The sequence below is a fragment of the Pseudophryne corroboree genome, chromosome 9, assembly GCF_028390025.1.
Source record: "Pseudophryne corroboree isolate aPseCor3 chromosome 9, aPseCor3.hap2, whole genome shotgun sequence".
Classification (NCBI taxonomy): domain Eukaryota; kingdom Metazoa; phylum Chordata; class Amphibia; order Anura; family Myobatrachidae; genus Pseudophryne; species Pseudophryne corroboree.
This window is the reverse complement of record NC_086452.1, coordinates 423,439,294-423,461,031: the sequence shown is the minus strand read 5'-3', so window position 1 is coordinate 423,461,031 and position 21,738 is coordinate 423,439,294. Positions and strand designations below refer to the sequence as shown.

The window sequence follows — 21,738 nt, the reverse complement described above, 5'->3', positions numbered from 1 at the left end:
CACTGCCCCTGGGCTACTGCAATGCTGTGAGCCATCATATTACAATGGGGTTGCCTATAATACAGTAGGTTGAACCGTCGATGGTTTCTAGCCTTCGCCAGGAGACCATCATCATAGTACCATCGTTGGTCCATGTCATGCACAAATGACTGGAAACCAGGGCCCAGAAAGGAAACCCGGAATTACCAATCCAACCTGCACCATCGATTGATGCTAGGCATAAAATGACACAATCCCTATAGAATCATATTGGCCCCACCCTTCCCTGTGGACCCACAATTCCCGGTATTATCTCCTCTTCTTGTCCACTACTGGGATAGTAGGTAATTATGCAAAAGCCTATGTATTACAATGCTGTGGGGTAAGATGTATCAAATCTTGGAGAAAGATAAAGTACCAGCTAATCAGCTCCTAACTGCCATATTACAGGCAGTGTTTGAAAAATGGCACGTAGGAGCTGATTGATTGGCACTTTATCTCTCCCCACTTTATCTCCAAGCTTTGATAAATCTCCACTATGTGTTCAAGATCCACCGTGTGTTTTAAGTTAACAGTGATATAAATTGTAGTGTAGATTAGATATCAGTGATAAAATGTGTTCTGTGATGCACAGATGTAGCCATGCTCATCTTACTGCAATGCGGCATGCTGCATGGGGTGTCAGGCCACGATCGCCGGCTACGAATAGTCGCAGCCTGGCACGCCATGCAGTAAGCCGTATTGCAGCATGCTGCATCACAGTAAAGATGAGCATGGCTACATGTGTACATAGCTTTTCTGTTTTAGTGGGTTCTACTGTATACAGTGTGTTTTGGAGGGGTTGGGTATGGAAACCCGGCGCGGGGCGAGCGCTAGAAAGCCCCTTGCGTGCTCGCTGCGCTTGCCATGCTGCGGGCTCAGTGGCTTGCTGCGCTCGAGCTGGTCCCTCAAAGACCGAATCAATCTCTCAGAAGATAGCCGGGAAGGCCGCGAGCCCTGCAGCCTCCGGATCTCTGGTAGAGCCGCCCCCACTGGTCTCCATGGAAATGTGGGCATGCCATGAGTCCATGCCCCCATGGCTCGTGCACGCCCCGTATTACATGAAGGCACCCCCCCCCCCGTGACGCACGCGCACCCCCCGTGATGAGCGCGCGTGTTCACTAGTGCCGGGGTTGAAATGGAGGCCCAGTCCGTCACTGCTCCATGGGTGTTGTGGACACCCATGTGTGGGAATAGCCTTGGCGCAGCTGTTGGCATTCTTGACGGTTGGGATCCCGGCGTCGGTATTCTGACCACCGGGATCCGACCGCCGGGATATTAACTACATCTTGTTTTGGAGATGTCACAGAGAAGGCTTTGTATCTATTGTAATATCAGAAGTTAATACTTTAGGGTTAGGGGTCTAATCATTATCCCTTAATTTCTACAAAGTAGTGAAAATTAACATTAAGTTACTCCCAGCCATTCAGAACATGGCGGGACAGTTGTGCATTATGGGCACAGTGCTTACGCGTGACAAATAAACGGTGTAGAGCAGGCATTCCCAACTGCGGTCCTCAAGGCACACCAACAGTGCAGGTTTTAGTGATATCCAGGCTTCAGCACAGATGGTTAAATCAAAATTACTGAGGTACTAATTAAGTCACCTGTGTTCAAGCCTGGATATCACTAAAACCAGGACTGTTAGTGTGCCTTGAGGACCGAGGTTGGGAAACACTGGTGTAGAGAGAGGCTGGGATAGCATGTAAGCTCAGGAAGCGCAGCGCAGAGAGGCTCACCCTCTTTAACTTGCACATATCTCCCTCCCCCCTCCTTCTCTCTTACCCAGAAAGACTATAAGGGTCATGACTATTTATGCTGGAGAAAGTCAAGGGTAGGTTCATAGGGATCGGGCCTGAATATATGGAGTTACTCTGGGAAGTTTGCAGTCGTGTAATACTGAGGGAGATTTATCAAAACATGTAGATAAAGTGGAGAGAGATAAAGTACTATCCAATCTGCTTCTTACTGTCATTTTACAGCATACTTCCCTACATTTTATTTCTCCTCTCCGGGAGAAGCCCAGAGAGGAGACGCTGCAGGTGTCTTCGGGGTACGGGGCCGGACGGTGACATCACTAAGCCCCGCCCCCACATTGGGAAATGCCGCGATTCGCGGGAAGGTGGTGGGGTTAAATTGACGAGATTTGCGTCATTTTAAGCCCTTCTCCACCCGACGGACCCGCGAATGCGGGAGGTAATCTCTCCATCCTGCCCACATCACTAGGGTGCGAGCAGGATGCGGGAGACCTGCCCACTCTTCCGGGGGTGCGGGGGGCTACCCCAAAAAACGGGAGCCTCCCGCAGCTTCCGGGAGAGTAGGTATGTTTTACAGACTGTGTTTGAAAAATGAGTTATTGTGGGAGCTAACTGGTACTTTATCTCTCCACTTTATCTCTCTCCAAGCTTTGATAAATCTCTCCCAATCACAGCTTTCCAATGCACTCCTATGGCAGTGACTGGGAGATGGGACTACATCAGAGGTAGCAGTGCTTAATTTATATGTATTGGTTTCATGCCAAGTTCTTGGGATGCCTACACGGAACAGGGAGGACCCTATCCATATGGATGTGAGTAAATAATAAGGCATACTTACCTACCCTCCCGGCTCCCCGGAAAGCTGCACAAGTCTCCCGCTTTTCCTGTTAGCCTCCCCGCCACCTCTCGACCACCCACAGCAGAAAACAAGTCAGCGGTCAAAGGGGATCCAACGTCGCGATTCGAGCTGAATCATGTCATCATAGCTCGGCCCCCAGCTCTACAGTGCCTGTTTTATCGGCACTGTAGAGCTGGGGGCGGAGCCACGATGCAGCGATTGTGATGCCACGACCTCGGACCGCACACCTCCCTTCTGGCGACGCCCCGTAGAACCCATCTTGCCGCTGGCCATGCCCCTGGACAGCCCACCTTGCTGCTGGCCACGCCCCCATGCGCCTAACACGCTGTCCCCTACCGGAGGAGTGGGCAGCACAGTAGGCAAGTATGTAATAAGGTGGTCACTGATGGTGTGTGTGGACTGTTTATTTCTTAAGGGCCCCATACACTAGACCGATAATGCCCGATTTCAGCCCAATTCGGGTATTCGTCCCGATATATTGGGTGAAATCGGGCATTTTCGGTGTGCTTTTCCCCCCCCCGGCCCGATGCGCGTTCCTGTGTGCATCGGATCGGAACCCATAGATCCGACATATCACGAGTGCTGCACTCGTGATATGTCGGATCCCGCGGTAAATGGATGGGAAAGTAAAAGATACATCGTATGCAAAAAAAACTGCATACGATGTATCTAATACTATCCTGACAACGCGGTTAATGGATGGGAAAGTCGTATGCAAAAAAAACTGCATACGATGTATCTAATACTATCCTGCCAACGGGGAGGCTGCCGGGAGGTTGGAGGAAATCTTATATGACATGACGGACCATCATGTCGTATAATTGTATGGGGCCCTTTATTTACAGTGTGTTGACGTATTTTTTTATATTTTTATACAGGTGCACTGCAGGTCACAGCAGACCCACTATACCAGGGCATGCTGGCTCTTGTGGTTCTCAAAGTTTGCGGCACATTTGAGACTAGAACAGGGTTTAGACACAGACAGAAACTGTAGGTTACACCAACAGATTTATCTTGGCACTGATAAATCATGTAGTCTTAAGGTTATGTTTATATTGATGTCATACTGCAAATTAATTGGATGGGTACAATTGTTCAGTCTAAAAATTTATTGTATATTTTATGCTTAATGATTGTGATTTTTAAAAATATTTTTTTTATTGAAACCATCTCAGCATTGCTTGAAATAGCAGATATAGGGGGAATTCAATTGCCCGCAGTACTATACCGCGGGTTAATTGATCCCCCGAGACTATCCAAATAGTCCCAAAGGCAGCTTGACGCTGGCAATTATCAGGTTTTTTTTGGAGGACCCGGGATTTTATCAGGGATTTTGCGGGAAACAGCACTGGGTTTTTTTTTCACAGATCCGGGAACCTATCCTGGATCCTATGTGTTTTCGCCAGAAAATGGGCTACAATTGAATTGCCCTAAAAAAAACTATTGGGCAAATAAATCGAGTTAAAAGCCAGTTTTTTTTCTCCCCCTAAAAATGTCAGGGCTTATTGAATATCCCCCCTTAGTTGCAAACACGTGCAGTATAATATAATATAAATATAAATATAAATATATCTATATATATATATATATATATATATATGTTATTGTTTGTGATTTACGGTATCCGGACTCTAGGTCAACACACATTAGATTGACACCTATTGGTCGACATTGAATAAGTCGACAAGGAAATATGTCGACACTGCCATTAGGCGACGTGAACAAGGTCGACATGGAAAATGTCGACATGAGTTTTTCTCTTTTCTTTTTTTCCTTTATTGAACTTTTTCATACTTTATGATCCACATGGACTAAAATTGGGATTGGTAACCTGTGCCGAGCGCAGCGGTAGCGAAGCGAGGCTCCTTGCCCGAAGCATGGCGAGGGGACGCGATGCACTAATTGGGGTTCCCGATCACTTTACGAAGAAAACGACACCAAAAAAACATAAAAAACTCATGTCAACCTTTTTCCATGTCGTCCTTGTTCATGTTGAACTAATGGCCACGTCAAACCATTTCCTGTGTCGACCTAGCCACTGTCGACCTATGGGTGTCGACCTAATGTGTGTCGACCTAGACACTGTCGGCCACACCCCTGTTTACACGTTTAGATAATTCCTTCATTTTAGTACAGTAGGTCAAAATGATGTTTAGTAAGGTCAGTAGTTTTGACCATGAACCCACTGTTAATCCGTGAAGATGTCCATTGGTTTTTAAAACGTGGCCATGCCTCGTACGTACGTACATACGTACATACATACATAAAACAGCTAAAACATATTGGATTGTAATATATCAAGTTTACTATACTGTTTTGTATTATATTTAAAGATTTTTGAAGATTGATTGTTAAGTGAAAACTAAAGGGTCCTACACATTTGTCGATCCGCCGCCGAGCTGCCTGACAGCGGATACGGCCGACGGGTGTCCCGGTGGTGGGGGGGCAGTGACGGGGGTAGTGAAGTTAATTCACTCCCCCATCACACGGCTCCATAGAAGTGCAGGCAAATATGGACGAGATCGTCCATATTGGCCTGCATGCACAGCCGACGGGACACCAGCGATGAACGAGCGCGGGGCCGCACATCGTTCATCGTTGCTGCCTCCACACTGAAAGATATGAACGATATCTCGTTAATTAACGAACGAGATTGCTCATATCTTTCAATGAGATCGACCAGTGTGTAGGGCCTATGATGCAGTCTTGATATAAATATGATTGTCCATGTATGGTTTGTTTTTATAACACATAGGATAAACTGGTACTTTGTGAGTGGTTATTAATGAGTTTACTAATTATAGTTATTTAATGGTTAATAGTATATTTGCTTTACTATTATAATAACCCCATCAGAACTGTAAAATAGAAATAGCACATCCCTTTTCTGCTGCAACAATGATAAATTATTTTAGTGCCTATGTAGCAAAAACCTTTTCCTTATACAAACCTGTCCCGGCAAAGAGGTTTCTTATCTTTCCACTGCATGGTCCGACATTGCACTTGTAAAGTATCATCCTATCATACTGTATTTGAGATAGCTGGGAAGGACGGGGCATAGAGATACAGTAGCTGGGGAAATCTTCTCATCTCTCTCCAGCAAGGTGCTCCTTATAGGGTTAGAGTACCCTACACCATGGCCCTCATTCCGAGTTGATCGGTCGCAAGGCGAATTTAGCAGAGTTACACACGCTAAGCCGCCGCCTACTGGGAGTGAATCTTAGCTTCTTAAAATTGCGACCGATGTATTCGCAATATTGCGATTACTAACTACTTAGCAGTTTCAGAGTAGCTTCAGACTTACTCTGCCTGTGCGATCAGTTCAGTGCTTGTCGTTCCTGGTTGACGTCACAAACACACCCAGCGTTCGCCCAGGCACTCCCACCGTTTCCCCGGCCACTCCTGCGTTTTTTCCGGAAACGGTAGCGTTTTCAGCCACACGCCCCTGAAACGCCGTGTTTCCGCCCAGTAACACCCATTTCCTGTCAATCACATTACGATCGCCGGAGCGAAGAAAAAGACGTGAGTAAAAATACTATCTTCATAGTAAAGTTACTTGGCGCAGTCGCAGTGCGAACATTGCGCATGCGTACTAAGCGGATTTTCACTGCGATGCGATGAAAAATACCGACCGATCAACTCGGAATGAGGGCCAATGTGAAAACGGCATTAGCTATTGCGGTCAAGTTCCAAAGAGCCAAGCTTTGACAATTATGGGGACAGCAGTCTGCAGCATTAGTTCACCTAATACAGGAAAGATATCTGATATATTATCTCCTGTATACTGCATTTCTTAAATTGCAGGTATGCATAAACCAAGCAGAAACAGACATTTCCATGTGGCTTAAGCTTTTATAAACAGACAATATAGAAGCTGATAACAACTTATACCCTAAAGTTATGCTAGTGTAGTATAGGAGATTTTTTCAAATGCCAATGAATATATTAATCTGTTTTGAGATTTTAGTGGATTACCAATTTGCTCTCTATAATTAATTATACATAATATTGAGTTTGAAGGTTTCTATTCCATATATAATTATATATAGAAAAAGATAATAAAAGAAGACAGAGTAGCATTCACTATAGCAGCCAGTGTCAGTAGAGCAGGTGCCATAATATGCATTGGGAATGCTAATGTTAGTCTTCTCCTTATGCACCAGCAAGCGACGGAGATTACAAGCTATGAGAAGCCCACTTTGTAAAACTTTGGACAGTACAATTGCTACGGTGGCTCTGTGCATAATCGGCACACCATCACGACCACCACTGACACTTGCAACATAGGCCCTCATTCCGAGTTGTTCGCTCGCAAGCTGCTTTTAGCAGCATTGCACACGCTAAGCCGCCGCCTACTTGGAGTGAATCTTAGCTTAGCCAAATTGCAAACGAAAGATTCTCAAAATTGCGAATAGAAATTTCTAAGCAGTTTCTGAGTAGCTCGACACTTACTCTGCCACAGCGATCAGTTCAGTCAGTTTCGTTCCTGGTTTGACGTCACAAACACACCCAGCGTTTGCCCAGACACTCCTCCGTTTCTCAAGCCACTCCCGCGTTTTTCCCAGAAACGCCAGCGTTTTTTCACACACTCCCATAAAACGGCCAGTTTCCGCCCAGAAACACCCACTTCCTGTCAATCACACAACGATCACCAGAACGAAGAAAAAACCTTGTAATGCCGTGAGTAAAATACCAAACTTCTTAGCAAATTTACTTGGCGCAGCCGCAGTGCAAACATTGCGCATGCGCAGTTTGCGGAAAATCTCTGCGATGCGATGAAACAGAACGAGCGAACAACTCGGAATGAGGGCCATAGTACGGCCTGCTCAGTGCATCTCATATAAGTCTGAACATGGCCTCTGAGACTGTGGATCTGTGTTTGCCGCGCTCAATGACACACCTGTGATACTTCCATCCCACGACCATAAAACAGCCTTGTTTGTGAACACTGTAGGCCACCTTCCAGTCACCACCCAAGAACACTCATGGCTATCTGCTGCAGGCGACTCCATATGCAGCAGCAATGTATGCCTATAGTCGGGCAAGGCATGCGTCATAGAGGTTTGGTGGACTTTTCGCACATGTGCTCGACTTCACAAACAATGGCATTGCCTTTACTTCTGAGATGCATAGTACGCCAGTATGTACTCAGATGGCTGATGTACTGCTCATGCGAATGTGTCGCACTGCGCATGTGTCCCGACTGTTACCACACGGAGATGCACATCAAATCTGGACACAGATAGTACAATAGATACAAAAAACGGGAATGTTCATGACACCAAGCGCTGAAATTAATATAGTGAAATGAAAAGCAAACCTTGCCTTATATGTAAGGAGATTCTCAGGAGGATAGTTCTTTCTTAGTTCTCCTTTCAAAGTACTTCCTAGTTTGGTTCTACTCATATACCAGATTTTATGAAAGACAAAAATAGACAATACAATAGTGTAGTATGTCAATGAATTTCTGATGCGGATGTCCGTCCTTGTGTTTTTGAGGAAATCTTTAAAATATGTAGTAGAAACTTCGATAGGCCCTCCACATTTCTTCTTATTAATAAGCAGATGGCGCACCAAAGACTCACAGAAAAGGAAGTGATTTCATGCACATAAAGGTTTCTTTATTTTCTATGAATGTATATGTCATAACAGAACTCACAATGTCTTGGATATAGCAATGCACATAAAGGTATCTTTATCATACTAAGTGATTAAAATGGCGTACCCCAACTGACAGTCATACTGATAAAGCCAAGCATATCAAGGTATCTTTTGGTCACCTCTAGGAATACGAATGGCATACCCCAACTCACATTTCTGGTAGTAGGTACAAACACATCAAGGTAACTTTTGAAATCTAAGAAGCCACCGAATTAAGGAAAAAGGGTATTTTATTGCATACTGCCGCGAAAAAAGCTGGATATTTGGTATCCAAACCAAGTATATACAAAGTTCTCCAGAACAAGTCTAAAAATATTTTTACATAAAAGTTACAAAAAAAATAGGAGCTTTACATAATCTCACCGAGGGAGATGGCCATGGGTAATTAGTACATATAGGGGGTAATTACAAGTTGATCGCAGCAGGAAATGTTTTAGCAGTTGGGCAAAACCATGTGCACTACAGGGGGGGGGGGAGATATAACATTTGCAGAGAGAGTTAGATTTGGGTGGGTTATATTGTTTCTGTGCAGGGTAAATACTGGCTGCTTTATTTTTACACTGCAATTTAGATTGCAGATTGAACTCACCATACCCAAATCTAACGCTCTCTGCACATGTTATATCTGCCCCCCCCCCCCCCCCTGCAGTGCATATGGTTTTGCCCAATTGCTAAAAAATTTCCTGCTGCGATCAACTTGGAATTACCCCCATAACCTGATAAGCGGAGGTCTGGACAATCCTTCTATACCATGGTCCCAATGGTCTAGAAATCCCAAGGTTGAGAAGATGTTTACAGAATAGTAATACGTAGGCTCCCCTCTGCTCCTCTCCCCTCGTTACCTGCCTATCTCTGGTTCGCTAGTTGCTGTCTCCATGAAGATGTAGTATACCTCTGGATGCTACTCTCTATTTCTGAAAATGGAAGGGTAGAATACAGGAGGGGTGGGTAGGTGGGAATCTTGCACCGTTGCAAATACCGTTTGAGTGGTCACTGGCCAAAGCTGTACTCAAGCATATGGTGTTTCCCCAGCAGGCTTCCAAATAAATCGTTATACCGAAAGTGGTGAAGGACGATGAAAGCCACGACAGGGGTTGGGCCAGTAATTTGGAATAGGGAGTAAAATAATAAAAAAATAATTTCTGTCTTTAGTAGTCCTATAAACCACTCCATATTTCACATATAAGATAGAGGTATCTAGTAGCTCCAACCTCCGGCTCAGCATCAGTTAACACGTGTATAAAACACAATCTGAACTAGAAAACCCTTTATACTGCTAACGTGAGATGCTAAAGCTCCACAAAGTAAAACAATATAAGATACAAAAATTGAAATCGGTATTAAAATTGGAAATTTACTCAGCATCTAATTGTAGTGCTCCAGGCAAAGCGGGATTAAGTTACTAATGAGTGTATGTTTATAAATGTCAGAGCACTGTTGCTTTCAGTGTAGTGATAGAGAAAATAATGATATTGGTAATGACAAAGAGATGACATTCAGTGATTGCTTTAAAGCGGGGAGATAACGCCGGCCAGGCTGCGGCAGAACCAGCCCCATTACAGGCAGATGGGTTAATGGACAACTTGGTGTCTCAGAGCAGCTGTGTAGAAAGTAGAGCAAGTGGAGAGGAGACAGCTAAGGATTTATCCCACAAAGGTTTTTCTTTTTGAAATGTTTTATACTGTCATTACAGCCAGTGGCGGGAAGGAATAAAGGTACTGGCACATATTATAGTCTTAATATATAGACCGTAAGGGTACAGAAGAACTAGGATGCTGGTCAAATAACCACCTATAAAATCTGACATTGAACGGTTCTTTGAACATACTTGCACACTGTTGTTGGGTTGTAAACTACAGAAGAGGGCCCCCCCCCCCCCCTCCCCCACAGTCATTCATGGATAGCAGGGTGCTGAGAGATCCCAGATTTTGGGGTCTGTTACTGTATACTGGCCCTCATTCCGAGTTGATCGGTCGCAAGGCGAATTTAGCAGAGTTACACACGCTAAGCCTACGCCTACTGGGAGTGTATCTTAGCTTCTTAAAATTGCGACCGATGTATTCGCAATATTGCGATTACACACTACTTTGCAGTTTCTGAGTAACTTCAACCTTACTCTTCCAGTGCGATCAGTTCAGTGCTTGTCGTTCCTGGTTTGACGTCACAAACACACCCAGCGTTCGCTCAGACAGACAGACACTCCCCCGTTTCTCCAGCCACTCCTGCGTTTTTTCCGGAAACGGTAGCGTTTTCATCCACACGCCCATAAAACGCAGTGTTTCCGCCCAGTAACACCCATTTCCTGTCAATCACACTACGATCGCCGGAGCGAAGAAAAAGCCGTGAGTAAAAATCCTATCTTCATTGTTAAATTACTTGGCGCAGTCGCAGTGCGAATATTGCGCATGCGTAATAAGCGGAATTTCACTGCGATGCGATGAAAAATACCGAGCGAACGACTCGGAATGAGGGCCACTAAACCCTGACGAGAGATAAAGTCCTTACTGTCATTTTTCAAACACATGTGGGGTCTATTTACTAAGCCTTGGATGGAGATAAAGTCGACAGAGATAAAGTTCCAACCAACCAGCTCCCAACTGTCATATTCCAAACACAGCCTGTAACATGGCAGTTAGGAGCTGATTGGCTGGTTCTTTATTTCAGTCCACTTTATCTGTCTCCATCGCTTAGTACATAGGTGGTCATTCCGAGTTGTTCGCTCGTTGCCGTTTTTCGCAACGCAGCGATTAGGTGAAAAATGCGCATGCACATGGTACGCAGCGCGCATAAGCTTAGTAATTTAACACAAAACTTTGGAGATTAACACAAGCTCGAGCGACGTTTTTTCAACGCTCAAGTGATCGTAGTGTGATTGACAGGAAGTGGGTGTTTCTGGGCGGCAACTTGGCGTTTTCAGGGAGTGTACTAAAAAACGCAGGCCGCGGCGTGCCAGGTAAAAACGCGGGAGTGTCTGGAGAAACGGCGGAATGGTTGGCAAAACGCAGGGCGTGTTTGTGACGTCAAACCAGGAACTAAACGGACTGAGCTGATCGCAATCTAGGAGTAGGTCTGGAGCTACTCAGAAACTGATAAGAATTATTTAGTAGCAATTCTGCTAATCTTTCGTTCGCTATTCTGCTAAGTTAAGATACACTCCCAGAGGGCGGCGGCCTAGCGTGTGCAATGCTGCTAAAATCTGCTAGCGAGCGAACAACTCGGAATGACCCCCATAGACTCCATTGTCATTTAATATCTATTTGTTTGGTACATCAGTATTGTCTTTTGTGATAAATCTATGGCTATACATCTCACTGAAAGGAAAACAAGACAACCGGTTACTGATTCAGATATGGACGCAGTTAGCACAGCGATGCAACTGCTATATATGTGCTAAAATATGCGAAAGCCGCAAGGGGCGTCTTGAGTAATAAGAGGCCCACTGCAATCCGCTGCGATCAGCTGCTGCATATAAGGACACAGCAGCGGAGCATGAGGGTAATTCATATCTGATCGCAGCAGCAAATTTGTTACCTAATGGGCAAAACCATGTGCACTGCAGGGGAAGGGAGGCAGATATAACATGTGCAGAGAGAGTTAGATTTGGGTTGGTTAAATTGTTTCTGTGCAGGGTAAATACTGTTGTACAAATTGTAAAGCGCAACGGAATTTGCTGCGCTATATAAGAAACTGTTAATAAATAAATAAAATAAATAATACTGGCTGCTTTATTTTTACACTGCAATTTAGATTTCAGTTTGAACACACCCCACCCAAATCTAACTCTCTCTGCACATGTTATATCTGCCTCCCCTGCAGTGCACATGGTTTTGCCCATTAGCCAATAATTTGCTGCTGCGATCAGGTCTGAATTAGGCCCTGAGTTAGGCCCCATATGCGTGACCATTGGACATCTGAGTTACCCTCAGGTTACTCACGATGTCTGGGAAATATCATGCTGCCGGGGCCAGTGAAGCTGAGTCTGAGGACGAGCCTCTGGCTTCAGTATGCACGCACAACAAGGTCGTAAATCCCCCCCCCATTTTCTAGAATGTTGCCTGTCGCCGCACCGAAATGCTAGCAGCATGTCGATCAGCAACATCACAGCCACAATGTGCATAAACATTGGGTTTACGTGCATCTCTGAATTATGCCCGTACAGATGTGTCCTCATACATCTATCCTTAATACGCCATGCAGCGCAAGATGCCTGGTGGGAGTGAGCTGCCAGGTCCTGTGGAACTCTGCTAGTGTTGGGCGTCCTTTCTTGCCAAAAATGCGTCTTTTACATATTCTAATTGCAACGCCTCTAGGACGCACCGAGATACTGTGCTGATTGCTTTGATATGCGACATTTGTATATTATGTGAGACTGAGTCTCTATACGGAGCATGACGGAACTTGTATTGGAAAAAAGCTGCTGCTGCTACATTGTAGCACTTCATGTACAGATTCAGAGACTCAGTCGCACACAGATATACAAGTGTTTTATATGCAATTAATCAGCAGAGTCTTCTGATGCGTCCTAGTCACATCACGCTGTAAATAAAAAGAATACAATAAAGTCATAATGTAAAAATTTTTTTTTAAGCCAACCCTATACCTAATTGTAGCATAAACCTAACCCCAATTTTGACATTTTGATAAAGTTGAAATTTTGACAGTGAATATAGGGACTAATTCAGGTTGGATCGCAGTATGCGATTCAACTGCAAAATTACAAAACAGATGCACCCGTTCTGCTCATGCGCCCGCATTTTCGGCAGGGGGGGGGGGCACAGAAAATGCGATCGCCTCTGCCTGTCAATCAGGGTGGAGTCGGAGCGTTGCGGGGGCGGAGGCCAGCAAACGGTGAGCAGTGCTGCGTGAACGGGGGCATGGCAGGGGCGTGATCACGGCGGCTGCATGACATCACATGCAGCCGCAGCAATAGGAAACATGGTGGCAGACCGCCTGCAGGAGGCATCCTTAATTTCTGCTAACATGCAGAAATTGCGATGCATTCTCAATTTCTGCTTGTTGAAGGGGGGGGGGGGGTCAGCATGGTGGGTGGCCTTGCCCTGTGATGGGTGACTCCCAGCATGCTAACAAAAGGATTACAAATTCTGCTAATTAGCAGAATTTGCAATCCTTACTTAATTAGGCCCATTGGCATGTTGTATTTGGTGCTGGCATGGTGACTAAATACAGAGGAAGGTGCATATGCTTGTGTGCTGGTGGAAGTGGCTTAGCGGCGGCTTGCATGGCCTTTTCCTGTACCTATGCAATCACATGATTCGATCATTCTCCAGCATAACAAATTATGACTAGGTATGTAAAGTGACAGTGGTGGGGAGTATGAAGTGACGTACAGTACTCTATATACTATTTCCAGCACTTGCTTTGGTGCTGTGTTCCGTAGATACGCAATGGTTGTGTGGTACTGCCAGGATCACCTTGACAAACTGAGAAGTAGGTGTTCACATGTGTGTACACAAAGTGGCATACCTCCCAACACTGACACAGGAGGATCAGTATGGAGGCGGTGGTCACACCTCAGAGAGGGCATGGCTAGCACTGAAGTTGCTCCTTATCCCAGCCCAGGCCCTTCCAATATTCCAGTAAGTTACTGCTACACGCACTACTGGCAATTCAAAATATTAGGCCTGATTTTAAATCATAGTGAAGCTGCCTTTGTAATGTGCTGGATTACTAACAGGATACTAATTTAAGCATTACTATTTTTAACTCATTATTTCAAAGCTCCCCAGCTACTGCAGCTGCCATATAACCTCATCCCCTTTGTGTCTCTCATGCCTCATCCCTCATTGTTTTTTCCAGTCTCATGTCCTCCATGTATGTCTCTAGCCTCATGCCCACCTGTGCCTCTCCAGCCTCATTCCCCCTGTGTCTCTCAAGTCTCATGCCACACCGTATCTCTCCAGTCTCATGTACCCATTGTGTCTCTCCAACCTCATTCCCCTGTCTCTCCAATCTATTTTCTCCTCCTGCCGTGTCTTTCCAGCTGTGCCTCTCCAGCACAATGCCCCTATGTCTCTCCAATCTCATGTATCCATTGTGTCTCTCGAGCCTCATTCCCTGTGTCTCTCCAACCAATTTTCCCCTCCCGCCGTGCACCTCCAGCACCATCCCCCTTGTGTCTCCAGCACCATCCCCCTTGTGTCTTCAGCATCATCCCCCCTGTGTCTCCCAGCCTCATGCAACACTATCTCCTTCTCTGTCCTACCCCCATCTGGCTATCTTATATTCCCTATCCCCCTTTTCATGCTGGGTGTGGGGGCTTGTGGATGAGGCTGCGGGGAGGGGGGATGTTACAGTTGGGGGAGCAGTATGGTGGTATGGGGAGTCTTGTGCCATCTTCAAGCACTTACAGGTGTCTTCCCCCACATTACCATCTCAGCCCGCTATACTTTCCCCTGTATGTGTTTTTTACATCTGTCCCTCCTTTCACCCGTTTGATTGAGTCATGGGGGGGCTGTGTTTGGGGGGGGGGGGCAGGGGGAAAGGGAGGATGGCTCCAGGCAATGATAGCGATGGCCAACGTAGAAGTGAGGCTGTGGCTGTGACTGGGCAACCAGAGAGACCTATGAGGGGAGGGAGGGGGTGGGGCCTCCTGTTGAGCCTGTGCTCAGGCTGCTTAAATAATAGATATGCACATCTATTCTATATATTAATAGCAGAAGGACGTTTTTTATGATGCCGTTGTCTGAGCAGGGCACATCATATACCAAATTAAAGGTCTTGGTCCATATATTTGCAGAAAAATATTGGCATTGTATTCGGTTGCTTCGTTTCGAGTTATGTGCCAAAACTTCTGCCTGCCATTTACAATGCATCACCATTGTGCTCTGGAAAATGTGACAGTTGGTGAACTCTCCCTGTGCACCTGCTGGGTGGCCTAGAACATGTGACCTGCTGGGTGGTCTGGAAACTGTGATAGTTATTTGCAGCCACCCACTAAGCAGGGATTTTTCAAAATTCTACTACTAAGGGCATTAAAAGGGGTAAAATGTTCCGCCCAGCAAACCTTTGCCTGGTTGAAACCGGGCACATCAACTAATTTTCATGATTACACATTGTTCTGCCTTCTGTTTTTCCATCACAGTTGCAGCTGTCATCATTGATGTCGTCATGCTTGGTGCAAGACATCCACTGGAAATAGGTGTATACTCACTACAGCGCATGTGCGGTTTGCTAACATTCGCTAGATGCGATCGTATACAGTATTGCTGATTATGAACCTTTTCGTCGTTTTGTAGCTTGGTAAATAATGTACAAACTAAACTGAAGTGAAACCTATGCATTTCACAAAATGAACAGTTAGGGGAGTCATTAAATCCTCTAATCGATAAGTTCATCGCTAACAGTACCAAAAAACTACACTGCTTTGCAGAATGCTCATATTACGACGTAACTCTGGGCTTGAAATGTGGCTTTAATATACCAATGATTAGAGAGAATTTAACCAACCAAAAATCCCCCAGCATCCCATAGACTGATTCAGCTATTGATAATAAACGCACGTCTTCATTCCAAACTGGAATTAACAATTGATCAGCATTGTTACAGCGAAGCATGCCAGGCGTACTCATTACGGTGATTACATCTTCCATCAAGTCAGCGATACCTCTGGAAACGACGCTGACAATCAAAAGCGTTAAGTTATTCAAATGTTTAATTTGTCCGTTACACAGATAAAATAATCTTTCTGTTTAATATGCAGAATCTCTTTATCCATAAATAAATATCAATTTGGAGGGAGGGTGGACAATTCGCTTGCTCATTCCCCATCTTACTCATAATCTTTCAGCCTGTGCAGATTAAAAGGAGGGTTTACATGCAATTGTAATCTAGATAATTATGTTTGTTCCAGACCTAAAGAAAAAAGTTTGCTCTGTTATCTCTATCTGCTGTCAGGAATTTGTTAAAAAAAATTGTAAAAAAAACAACAACAAAAAAAACAGAAGCTTTTCGGCGAAGTTTAACCCAATAAGTGCCAGAGGAACCTAAAACAGAACCAACGTATTTGTGTTGTCAGACTGGCCGCAAAGGGTTAAAAACTACTATAATGAAAGTCACTAGTACTAGTTGGCGGCATGTGATTGGATGATTGCATATTCCCCTCTGAAACCGATAGGTGCCGTCCTCCTGGATGGTGCATATATTATAGGATTTCGTGGGCGTCAATTTAAAATATTTTCTTTCGCTACTTTCGTCCGCGAGTAAGAAGTAATATATATCTGCTATATTATAGAAAATCTGTTCCTAATATGGAATAAGTATTTTGTTTTAGCAAACCTTTTCTTGTGCATATGAGCTGCTTGGGGTAAGTGTATATGGGTATGGTAGCGTCTAGTTTACCTTCGTGGAGAGGACCTTTCCCATAACCCCTTGGGTCCATGTCACAATCTATTTGGAATATTAAAGTGTGGCGAGCAGAGCGAGACACCGAGCCCGAAGCGCGGTGAGCGAAGCGCGCCCGCGAGGGTCCAATGCTGCATAGAAAAAAAAATTACCCCCAAACGAACGGAGAACGAAGAAAACATTTAGGTGCTGTAAGGGCGGAAGTTCTCTCCTGCCCCCCCGTTATGTCACTTCCAGGTCCTGAGCATGAAGGTAACATAGACACAACCATATGGGTATGGCTGACGTAAACCTGTCACATGTGATACTGGTGCAAAGCGGTGTCTTACCTTTGGGTGTAAACACGCTATTTTTATGGGTTATATTTTTGAGCATAAATTCTTACATTGCATCATACTCAACATCAGCCCCCTATAATACCCCTTTCACAGCAAGCTTCTAACCAGGGAAATTGCCGGGGTAACCTGGGTCCTGGTTTGGTGTGAAAAGGTCTATCAGGGTTGTGTCCAGGGTCCTCTACCCGAGTTGCGATACAAAATACAATTTAGAACAGCTACAAGTGACTCTGAGTCAGAAGCTTCTGAGCGATGGTTTAATGGGTGTCATCGGGTGGTAGTCCGGTGGCATGGGGCGTTTGCAAATATACTTACAGACGTTCCATTTCTCCTCTGTGGGAGACGCCGGAGAGGATATGCAGATGACCGTGGCCGGGGACAGGATCTTCAAGTCATTAGACCCTGCCCCCATTGTGACAAATTGCAAAGACTCACAGGTCTGCAAATTGCATCACATTGGGCCACGTCCCCTCCCTATGTACCAACGACTCTCAGTATTATCTCCCCATTCCTGCCCACATCACTAGGACGTGGGTAGGTCATGGGCTTATAGTCTGTGGTGCAACCTATTCTGAGTTGGGAGTATGCAGAGTGCATGCTATTTTCAAATACATCTTCTGCCCCATGCTTTGGGTAGGTGTAAGTGCAGTTATTATTGATGATGATGGCTGTCACTGCCGGTGGGCTGGGGGCAGTGCTGTCGCGTAGATGCCGTCCAACTCTAAATATTTGCATAGGACTTCCGGACGTCATCAGTGACCTCATTGTTGGCTCTGGTAGATGAATTCGCTGTGACACAAAAAATGAACCCTAGTGTGTATGTGTGTGTCTCTCCATGTGGCAGGGAATATAGATTGTAAGCAGGGACTGATATTGTCTATAAAGCACTACGGAATATGTGGGTGCTATATTAATAACTGTTCATAAATAACAATAACCCCATTACATTTCAACATGCCAATTATTGGCTTTAACTAATGTAGGTTGTGGCAATACTGTTCATGGCACATCTTATAGTTCCTAGACAATGACAAAACGCGATTACATTAGACAATCATTCTAAATAGTAAATCAAAGCATTTGCTCCATTATATCACTGGTCATGTCCCATAATCCATCCAACTGTTCAAACATTATTGTTAGCTAGGAGACTGACAGTGGCGTATCTATAATGGGTACAGGGTGTGCGGCCCACACAGCACACCCTGCAGCCATGTTTAATACTCACCTCTCCAAAGTCCAGCATCAGCTTCACTGTACAAATCACCCGGAAATTAGCGTGGCTCCTATGGTCGCCTGTGTATGCGCAGTTTACAGTGTCAGCGTCTACAAACCTGTGCCGGCAGCTAGAGTGGAGAAGGCCCGGCGTGGAGACTGCACACGGGCCCCCTCCTCTCTTAGGCCCTCATTCTGAGTTGATCTCATGGTGCAGATTTTCGCAGCGCAGCGATCAGGTTACTACTGCGCATGCGTATGCACCGCAATGCACACGCTGGTCGTACGGGTACAAACAGCATCGTTGCTGTGCAATGCTTCTAGCGACGATTCCATTCGCACAGCCGTTCGCAAGGAGATTGACAGAAAGAGGGCGTTTATGGGTGCCAACTGACCGTTTTCTGGGAGTGGTAGGGAAAACGCAGGCATGTCCAGGCGTTTGCAGGACGGGTGTCTGACGTTAATTCCAGCACCAGACAGGCTGAAGTGATCGCAAGGACTGAGTAAGTTCAGACCTACTCAGAAACTGCAAAAAACTTTTTCGTCACGCTCGGCTGCACATGCGATCACACACTTGCAAAGCGAAAATACACTCCACTAGAGGCGGCGACTATTTGATCGCTGCTCTGCAAAAAATAGCTAGCGAGCGATCAACTCGGAATGAGGGCCTTAATACACCCATGGAGACCGGAGGGCTTATGTAACAGCCTGCAAGATCTTTTTAAAGAGGCAGTCATTTAAATAGCGACACCAGCCTGGTTGTGCCTTTTAAATGATCTCCACTCTGCAGTAAGTTTTGAATCTTATTTGCATTGCAGATGCAGTGAAACACAACCCACAGTGTACTAGAGACGTTGGGCAGCGACTTTATCCACACAGGAATCAGTTTTAAACACGTTCTGTACAAAGTCGCAAGAGAACATGAGAAGAAGCATCTTTGTACGCAATCGACGGATTTGAGACACCGTCCAGCATTGGCCATCCCTGTACAAAACACAGCAGTTGCAGCATTGGTATACAGCAGTGGTTCCCAAACTTTTTTGAATCACGGCACCCTAGAGTATCAGAATTTTTTGCACGGCACCCCTAGGCCAATAATTTCTTATTTAAAAATGTAGAAAGAAATATAAAATTATGTAAATTGTCTTTATAGGTCATCCGTAGGGTAACTTATGTGGTGAGGGACAAGATTTGCTTCTGATTGTCAATATATTTTATGATTGGCAGCCATTAACACTGGTTTTGCTTTTTACATTGACCATGCAGAATTTGAATTGGTTCTGGACCACCAACCCAAGGCACCCCTCCAAGTGTCCCGAGGCACCCCAGGGTTTGGGAACCACTGGTATACAGTATATTTTAAATTCTGCAGCGGCAACGGTATTTGAGCCCAACTCTGAATCAGGCTCTTTTCTATTTTTAACCCACATTTGTCTAAATAATGCTGAATACACACTGGCAGATATATTTCCAATCAATTCATCGGCAAATATATCTTTTGCTGATCAGCAGGTGTGTACAAGCAATATGTCTGTGAACGACGTCTTTCACAGATATATTAGGCCAAATGTAATAGAGTGAGAGTTTCAAAAAGTGAGAGATTTGGTAAGGTTTTGCAGGTTTTTTTTTTTTTTTAAGCGGCAATCATTTACACAGCAAGATCAACCTGGTTTTGCAGTGTAAATGATTGCCGCTTTAAATAATAAATAAATGGAAAAACCTTACCAGGGGGGTCATTCCGAGTTGTTCGTTCGTTATATTTTTTCTCGCAACGGAGCGATTAGTCGCTAATGAGCATGCGCAATGTCGGCATTGCGACTGCGCCAAGTAAATTTGCTATGCAGTTAGGTATTTTACTCACGGCATTACAAGGTTTTTTCTTCGTTCTGGTGATCGTTGTGTGATTGACAGGAAGTGGGTGTTTCTGGGCGGAAACTGGCCGTTTTATGGGAGTGTGTGAAAAAATGCTACCGTTTCTGGGAAAAACACGGGAGTGGCTGGAGAAACGGAGGAGTGTCTGGGCGAACGCTGGGTGTGTTTGTGACGTCAAACCAGGAACGACAAGCACTGAACTGATCGCACTGGAAGAGTAAGTCTCGAGCTACTCAGAAACTGCACAGAGAAGTCTTTTCACAATGTTGCGAATCTTTCGTTCGCAATTTTAAGAAGCTAAGATTCACTCCCAGTAGGCGGCGGCTTAGCGTGTGCAAAGCTGCTAAAAGCAGCTTGCGAGCGTACAACTCGGAATGAGGGCCCAAATCTCTCACTTTCTGAAACTCACTCTATTACATTTGGCCCATTGTATCTGTTGTACAGCACAGCAGATAGCAACATATCTACAGATATACTGGTGCATCTTTCTGTGTGTATGAACAACCCCCATGAGGTCAATTTACTTACAATCAAAATCCCAACAACCACTGACCGACGGTCAAAATCCCAACAAGGTCACAATCCCGACATGGCCAAAATACCAACATTTAAAATGTCAACAGGTCAAAAAGTCGACATTAGTTTTTCATGATTTTTCATTGAAATCGACTTGTTCATACTTTACCATCCCAGCGGACCTGGAGGGGGGAATATAATAGTGTGCTGTGCGCAGCGAGGCAACGTGCCCGAAACATGGCGAGCACAACGAGCCACGTGAGGGGACACGGCACACTTATACAGTGTCCACGTCGACCTATGTCGACATACACAAAAAAACAATGGAAAACTCGTGTCAACTTTTTGACCTGTCGACATTTTAAATGTCAGTATTTTGACCTTGTTGGGATTTTGACCTTGTCGGGATTTTGATTGTAGGTATTTCATACTAAACCCTCACCAGATATATCTGCCAGTGTGTACCCAGCTTAAGTCTTTTATATGTCGTAATTATTAATATCATTTTAAAAATGATAAGCAGCATTTAATAAATATGACCCCTGTATCACACTTAAGTGCACAAAAAGTGACAGGTGTAGTGTTTGTATTGTTTGTTTTGATATATTATTTAGTATTTTCATTGTTTTTATAATCTGCCGTTGTTACTGCTGTCAGTGAAGTGGGTAAAGTTGGTCACATTACAGTGCAATTTATGAACATGATACAACTGTACAGTATAACCTGTCGCAACCAATCAGACATTTACTTTCATTCTGTAACTAGCACTGGATCGATCAAAGCCTAGTATTGATTGGTTGGTATGGGTTACTTCACATTCGCACCATGGGGGTAATTCAGACCTGATCGCAAGGCTGTGTTTTCGTACAGCGGGCGATCAGGTGTAAATTGGGCATGCATATACACTGCAATGCGCAGGCGCGTCGCATGTGTACAAAGCGGATCGCTGCTCAGCGATGGGTTTGTGCAAAGGATCCATTCGCAAGGAGATTGACAGGAAGAAGGCGTTTGTGGGTGACAACTGACCGTTTCAGGGAGTGGTTGGAAAAACGCAGGTGTGTCCAAGCGTTTTTAGGGAGGGTGTCTGATGTCAATTCCGGTCCCGGACAGGCTGATGTGATCGCAGCGGCTGAGTAAGTCCTGG

At 45.0% G+C, this 21,738-nt stretch overlaps 1 protein-coding gene across 1 annotated transcript in view; it reads left to right on the top strand.

The window, feature by feature from the left end:
* TAFA4 (TAFA chemokine like family member 4) overlaps nt 1-21,738 on the top strand; it is a 492,869-nt gene that overhangs the window by 67,283 nt on the left and 403,848 nt on the right. The window lies entirely within an intron of this gene.